General features: G+C 29.5%; 1 pseudogene; it reads right to left on the bottom strand.

Annotated features, from left to right (window-relative positions):
- Nucleotides 1–1,533: 1,533 nt before the first annotated feature.
- Nucleotides 1,534–4,910, bottom strand: LOC105804390 (probable fructokinase-7; annotated as a pseudogene).
- Between the last annotated feature and the right edge of the window lie 3,632 nt (nt 4,911–8,542).

Genomic DNA, 8,542 nt, shown 5'->3' with positions numbered 1-8,542 from the left:
CATATTTGGAGAGAAAGGTGAGATCGCATGGGAGAGAAGAGAACGATTAATTTTTAATTTTTTTAATAATCTCATTATAGGTGCTGGTTATATTTATATTTTTTAACTTAATGTCTCGACTTACCTATAGTTTCTCCTCAACCCATAAATAGGAGGATAATGCGCTTTAGCGTACTTGAACCCATGTCCTCTTGTATTGACAACAATACGCTAATTAAGTTAAAACTCAATTGGCACTTTTAAAATTTTTTTATTCGCTTGAAAATAATGCTTAAAATTTCGCAACTATATAGGTGGAGAGATTTACAAAGTTGAGGTTCACTATTTTGTGTTTTTATTTACGCTTAATGTTATTATAAGCTTTGAGTTATTTAAAAAAAAAATCAATTAAGTTTCTCTAAAGTTTATATTTGCACAAATTGAGCTTAAACTAATAAAATTGGTCAAATAAATCTTTTGGCTAATGTTAATTGTTAGTATTTAATGACAATATTGATGTAACCGTTAACAGACTTCATGTCAGCACCAAAAGTTAAGGTGGCAGTGCCACGTCAAAAAAAAAAAAAGAATTGCTTTTAAAAAAAATTAGAATTGTATACAATGAATCTGGATACTCATTTGTCTAAATTCATTCTAGAATTATAAAAATATAAAAATATAAAAAAATAATTAAAATTTATTAAAATTCATAATAATTATTAGAAATTAATTAAGAAACATAAAATTTACAAAAAAAACAAATTATTAAAAGCCATAAAAAATTAGAAAAAAATAATTTTAATATAAAAAAATTTAAAATAACAAAAATATCCTCATAGTACTATCACTACACCAAAACAGGCTTTTAGCGGCGCTTTTTTAGGCCTTTAGCGGCGCTTTTTAGCGCTGCAAATACTTTTTGCGGCGCTTTCAGAAGCGCCGCAAAAAACGCCACTAATGACAGCGTCGCTAACTTTAGCGGCGTTTTTAGAAATAAACGCCGCTAAAGAACCATACCTTTAGCGACGCTTTCCCACAAACGCCGCTAAAGACCAAGACCTTTAGCGGCGCTTTTCCCACAAACGACGCTAAAGAACAAGACCTTTAGCGGCGCTTCTCCTACAAACGCCGCTAAAGACCAAGACCTTTAGCGGCGCTTGTCCCACAAACGCCGCTAAAAACCAAGACCTTTAGCGGTGCTTTTTCCACAAACGCCGCTAAAGACCAAGACCTTTAGCGACGCTTTTACCACAAACGCCGCTATAGATCAAACCTTTAGCGGCGCTTCTTGCAAAAACGCCGCTAAAAACATAACCTTTAAAAAAATTATTTTAATCAAATTATATTTATTTTTATGATAAATATTATATTATGTTTTATTTTCTAAATTTGAACTTTAAATATACTTTTAAGGATAAATAAAAAATATTATTTAAATTAAATTTTCTATGAAATTTTAACTTTAAAACTAAATATAAAAATTAATGAATTTAGTTTTAGAATTTAAAATAATAAATTAATAACACAATTAAAATCCAAAAGTTAGAACTCAAGTTGTCGTAAATATTAAAGTAGAAATAAAAATTTAGGATCAAAGCTAAGATAAATAATACATATGAGAAACTTGTATGACTTCTTCCATCTGTATTGTGCGTTTCGGAACAACTTCCTAATTACATTTCAAAATGGCAATGAGTAGGCATGAGTCAGTACAACTTTAAACAACCTTAAATAGTTCTATGTATTACGAAATCTACACGAGTGAGGAAAATTGCACTAGTTTAAAAAAGTAGACCAAAATGCATAATATGAGGATGAACTTGCTTGGAAGTTTTTTCATCTGCATGTTTTCATGTCTTCTCTCATTGAAGTAGTTAAAATTTTTCTATCCTTATCCCGTATGGCACCGACAATCTAGAGATCCTGTCTATCATCCACAAGGTTGTTGGCATTTCGTGAAGACAAGTCTTGGGTTTTCACTATCCCAGAAATACATCCTAAATCCTCCTGACGACAAAGGTGATAAATTTTGGCAAGTCCAGGCAACAGTTATAACATTATAATACAAGGAAAATGAAGATTTCAACATTAAAATCATACTACATATATATATTAAAAATAAATATCATCAAAACCGAGCTACTATGCTCAGTGTACCTGACTGTGCAGTCCAGTATCAGTGACATTTATCAACTGCAGAACACGAGCTGAGAGTTCTGCATCAATTACTTCTTGTGACTCCATGCTGCATGGAAGAAATGTAAAAAATATATTGATGACTGTAAAAAGAATGCAAGTCGAGTAAAACCAAAGAAGTTTCAAACAACTAAAAGTACCCTCGCCAAAGTTTGAACCCTATGCCTAATTTCATATTTAACAATCAAGAAACAAAAACCCAATATATATAATAATACACACATACACACAACATATAAATTGCACTAACAATGTTCCAGGGGTAAGTTTAGTTATATGGAATTTATCAGTAACCATTAGGAAAGAAGATACTGTAAATGATGTATCTTAACCAATGTAACAACTGTAACTACCTGAAATAGCTTTGAATCAGAAGCTAGGCTATTCAATAAGCCACTGACAAACGCATCGCCAGCACCTGTCGTGTCTACAGGTTTATCTTTAATGCCAGGAACCCTGCTCTTAAATGCCTGCAAAGGATATATAGGTTGATATCACTTATTTAATCAGTGCATCATTAGAACTCGGATAATCTTTAGTTGAGGGCATTGGCTCCATAGAGGATTTTATAGGTCCACAAAAAGTCCACTTGGATTGTGAGAATTATTAGTGAAATTCATAACATCCAATCTTTTTTCAAAGAAAAGCAAAGAAGAGATAATCATACCTTGGTGTAATATCTACAACCCTCTGATCCCTCGGTTACAACCAAAAGCTTAAGATTAGGATGAAAAAGCTTCTTCATCACCACGTTATCATCATAAGGGTCATCACCTCCGGTTAAGAATGTAATTTCATCCTCGCTTACCTGCATTTTCTTAGGTTAGCAGCAAATGAATGCAGTAGCACGAACATTTCATAAATGAGTCTCATGATAAAAAGAAACCATACCTTAATAATGTCCGATTGATCCCATATACTCATTATGCCTTTTCGAGCAGCCTCTGGCGATGGCCATAGTGGCAATCTTAAATTTGGATCATAAGAGAGCATGCTTCCAGACTTCTTGGCAATGTTCATTGCTGCCAAGTGAACTGACTTGCATGGTTCCTCGATCAAACTAATCGAACCATAGTGAAAGATGTTTGCCTACACAGTCAATATTGTTTGGAGGTCAGAAATTTCCAAATCCTACTAAAACCAATTCCTTTCACATCGACTATTTGAAACAAAAAAGAATAAGCCAGAAAGAAAACCTGCTTAATGAGGTTTGTATTGAGTTCCGACTCATGAAGACGCATATCAGCACTTGGATGACGGAAAAACATGAACTCACGTTCACCATCAGCTTTGAGAGTAACAAATGCAAGCACAGTTCTTGCAATTCGATCAAATCGTATGCCAGAGTTGTCAACATTGTTTTGTTTTAAAATGTCAGCGAACATGTAGCCAAATTCATCATCACCTACCTGATATGGAATTGAAATAGTATTTGGAACTTTAAGTATGTCAAAAGTAAAAAATCAAATTTGCAACAAGAAGAAAGAATGATTAGAGCTACACAATGATCAGAATATCATTTGTGAGAATGTATCCTTTAGCCAAAGTTCTTAAATGAAGTTTATTTCATAGAATTATTGCAGTGATGATTGAATTTACCTTTCCTACGAAAGCGGATGATCCTCCTAATCGTTATACCCCAACAGCCACATTTGCAGGAGCACCACCAGGAGCCTTCTTGAAAGCAGGTGCTTCAGCCAGAGAAACCCCTCTAACCGTCGGTACAAAGTCGATCAACAATTCACCGAAGCAAACAAGTAGAGGTTTATTCTTTGCAGCGTTACCGTTTGTAATAGCAGTACGATCTTCAGCTCCACCAAAAATATGTAGTTTCTCAATACCAATGATATTTCCTGACATTGTTTAAACCAAAAATAAATAAAAAAACACTTAAAAAGAGTAACTCTCTCTAACAACTCCTAGGCCTAGGCCTGGGCCAATTTGTTCACCTTGAAAGCACTAAATTACCCAATCCATTTTGAGTAACAAATTCAATCAATGATTTCTCTAAACAGCTAATTAAAAACATGTCACTGGGATTAACAAGGAAAAATAAAATCCATTTCCCACTTCATCTTTATTGAAAAAGAAATGTCTTTTAGTGTAAGATCTTGCGGTGCACAGTATACCATACAAAGCATGTGATTTGGCCAACATGTAAACAACAAGAAACGAAAAATTTGGGCAATTTTGATTGAAATCACAAACTTTAGACAGTAATCAAAATACCATGATCAAATATATCTTTATAATTGAAAGAAACCTAACCTCAAAAGCAAGAATTTTTAAGATTACTCGTTAAAGATTTGTTGTACCAAATACAAAAAAAGAAGTACTTGATAACAAAGAAAGCACAAAGTTTGGAGATGAAAGAAAAAAGAAGTATGATTTAAAAAATTGTCAACAGCAACAAAACAAACAATCACAGGTGAAGGGATTCACACAAATAATCTTGGGTGCATAAAACCAACTTAAAACCCAGAGTAAGAAAATGGCAGAGCATTGAAAGAAGAACATATTGAATCAAGAAAAAGAGAGGAACCTGTAGTTAATTTCCCAGCCATATTGGAAACTTATTGAAGATTGAATCAGAAAGAAAGCAATGGAATGGCCAAAATCCCCAAGTTTTTAGCAGAGTAAAAGGGAAAAAAAATTAAGTACAAAATTTAGGGTATTTAGGGCACGCGATGGAGATGAGGAAAAGAGAGAGTAACGAGCGGGTAACCAAAAATTTGGATTTTGAATATCTTTTTGCTTGCGGCGTTTTTATAAAAAACGTCACAAAAAATTATTTTATTTTTATACAAAACAATGCCGTTTTATTATGTTAAAAATCTTATATTTTTTCTGCTAAAAATTATTTTAAAGTAAAATTATTTTTTGTGGCGTTTTTATAAAACGCATTATTTTCTTACCTTTTATGCATTTTCATAAAAGCGCGCAAAAAATTATTTCATTTAAATCATTAATATTTATTAGTTAAGTGATTTTATAAAACATTTATTATTATTTTTATAAATTGAATTTTTTATTAGTTTTATATGGATAAAATTTTTATATGGATAAGCCCGTATAACAAAAGTCATTTAAAATCGTAGAACTTACGGTGTAATGAATGCAATTACCTATATATACGCTTTTGAAATTTAAAGGAAATCTCTACATTTTAATTTTGAGATATTAAATTTTTATTTTTTAATTTAAACATCTAATTTTATGTTAAAATTATCAATGTAGCAATTAGAAAATGATAAAATAATTTTGTAGTCTTTAATGTTCGTATTTTTATTAATTTTTATTTTGTTTTTATAAATTGATTTTTTTATGCGTTTTATAAATTGATTTTTTAAAGTAAAATTATTTTACTATCAAATAATCTCTCACATATCAAATTTCTATTAAAGATTGAGACGTTAATTATGATTTTATATTGTTCATTTCGATCTAATCTCCATTTTATTAGAGATATTTCTTGCTAACTAAAATATAATTATTTTGCTAGATGTTCGATGTGGAATGATTTTAGTTTTTGTATTTTATTTTTATTTGTTATAATTTGGTCCTATATCTCTAAAATAGATAGTTACTTATCCGTATCAATTTGTTACATTTTTTTATTTATTAATTTTTTTAAATCTAATATTTAAATATATCAAATGGTTTAAGTTAAATACTTTTTAGTCATAAACACCGCTAATGTTACCTTTTCCGGTGTTTACAGAAGAAACGCCACTAATAAATTAAATTATTGTAATGAAACGACACCGTTTTGAAAAATTCTAAATCATATTAGCAGCGTTTTGGCTATAAACGCCACCAAAGCTCGCATATTTTACAATTTTTTATATTCAATTATTGTATATTGCATATCAATTTTAAACTAATAATCTTTACAATTATATAAGAACTTGTTTAATATATAAATTAAAAAATACTAATTAATCTAAACCTTAAACCCTAACTCGACCCCGAATATCTAAACCTTAAATCACTAACTCTTAACCCCAAACCACTAACCTCTAAACCTTATTTAATATAGAAATTAAAAAACACTAATTAATCTAAATCATAAACCCTAACCCGACCCCAAATCCCTAACCCCTAAATATTATTTAATATATAAATTAAAACACATTAATTAATCTAAACCCTAAACCCTAACCTAACACTAAATCTATAAACCTTAAATCCCTAACTCTTAATCTCTAACCCTTAACCCCTAACCCCTAACCCATAAACCTTAAATCACAACCCTTAAATCAGAATCCCTAATCCATAATCCCTAATTCCATAATTTATAAACCTTAAAATTGCAACTCTTAAACCAAACCCTAAATCCTAAATTAACCATATATATACCTAAACCATATATATAAAACCCTAAACTATAATGATAATTAAATTAAATATTTTAAAATTAATACTATCGTATCTTTTACAATTATATTTGAAATTATTTAATATATAAATTAAAAATCAATCAATCATGTACACAAAAAATTTAAAATTATTTTAAATAATAGTATTTTAATTTCTTCATTTTTAACAAATATTTTTCTATGTTTTTTAATTTCAAATTATTTTTACGTGTCATTATTTCAAATTTATCCATTTTTAACAAATATTCAATTAAAAATAAATTAAATAGTAAATAGCAGATAAAATGTTCAATTAAAGATCTGAGCATTAGCGACGCTTTCTCAAATACGCCGCTAAAGATCTAAGCATTAGCGGCGCTTTCTCAAAAATGCCGCTAAAGATCTGACCATTAGCGGCGCTTTTTTAAAAACGCCGCTAAAGATCTGAGTATTAGCGGCGCTTTCTCAAAAACGCCGCTAAAGATCTGAGCATTAGCGGCGCTTTTTTAAAAACGCCGCTAAAGATCTGAGCATTAGCGGCGCTTTCTCAAAAACGCCGCTAAAGATCTGAGCATTAGCGGCGCTTTTTTAAAAACGCCGCTAAAGATCTGAGCATTAGCGGCGCTTTCTCAAAAACGCCGCTAAAGATCTGAGCATTAACGGCGCTTTCTCAAAAACGCCGCTAAAGATCTGAGCATTAGCGGCACTTTTTTTCAAAACGCCGCTAAAGATCTGTAAGGTACAAAATGATGTCGTTGGGCTTAGACTTTTTGCGGCGTTTTTCCAAAAAACGCCGCTAATGCTAATTTTTAGCGGCGCTTTCCTAGAAACGCCGCTAATGCTCGATCTTTAGCGGCGTTTTACGTAAAGCACCGCTAATGCTCGATTTTTAGTGGCGTTTTTTGTCCAAACGCCGCTAAAAGCCTGTTTTGGTGTAGTGTATGTTTAATATCCATAATATATATAAAAACACAAGTTTGGAGAACTTTTAAATTGACGAGAATACCCTTTATTTTCAATCTTATTATTAAATTCACATTTAAAAATAATTATATTATTTAATTTAAAATTATTAGTTAAAAATTTTGAAATAAAATAGAAGTTGTGATAATTATACATTTAAAAATAATTATAACTTGATAGAAGTTGTGATAATTACACATTTAAAAATAATTATAATTTAAATTACAATTATTAATTTAAAATGCACTAATTTTAAAATAGAGTTATTACTTGAATAAAACTCAAAGTATAAAATATAGGAAAAAGAGTTTGTGATAATTATAATTATAATTTACCATTATTAGTTAAAAATAATGTTGACATAAACAAAAGTTGTGCTAATTTTATTGAAGTAAAATAGAGTTATTTTTGAATAGAATCCTAAGCATAATAATGATCACTTAATTAATATTAGAGTTAACTAGTTATTAATTTGAATAATGTTACTTTTCATTAATTACATAAAGTAAAAGTATATTGTATGTTGAATATTTTAAAATGCTTTAATTATTTGAAAAGTTTTATTATAATATTTGATTTGATAAGTTAATATATTTTAATTATATTCAATAATTGAAAAATAAATAATATTTTATGCTAATTAATGTAATTAAAAATATAATATTTTAAAAATAATTAAATATTAAACACGTAAAATCACATGCAATACATGTGACATTAAAAGCTAATTTTATAAAAGGAATGAATTTTCGATAATTTCTTAGTGAGTTGAGACCTAATTGATGGGTGAAACTAACTCAATCAACCTAAATATCTTTACGATTGTAAAAGTTAAAATGGTTAATCAATTGTTAAAACATTAAAATCCAAATTTCTAAAAAAAAATTTATGAAATTTTAAAGTTTTTATATAATTTAGGTATTATTAAATTCTTGACCAAGTTGTGTATTTGAGTTAGTGACACTAATTCGGCAATAAAGATATATAAAAAAAAACCCAAATTTATACGAAGCAGGAGAAGTAAACTTATTTGAATTTAAGTTTAG

The sequence above is a fragment of the Gossypium raimondii genome, chromosome 11 (assembly GCF_025698545.1).
Source record: "Gossypium raimondii isolate GPD5lz chromosome 11, ASM2569854v1, whole genome shotgun sequence".
NCBI classification, from domain to species: Eukaryota; Viridiplantae; Streptophyta; class Magnoliopsida; order Malvales; family Malvaceae; genus Gossypium; species Gossypium raimondii.
Note: the sequence above shows the minus strand (reverse complement) of the source record. Positions and strands in the feature narration are given on the sequence as shown.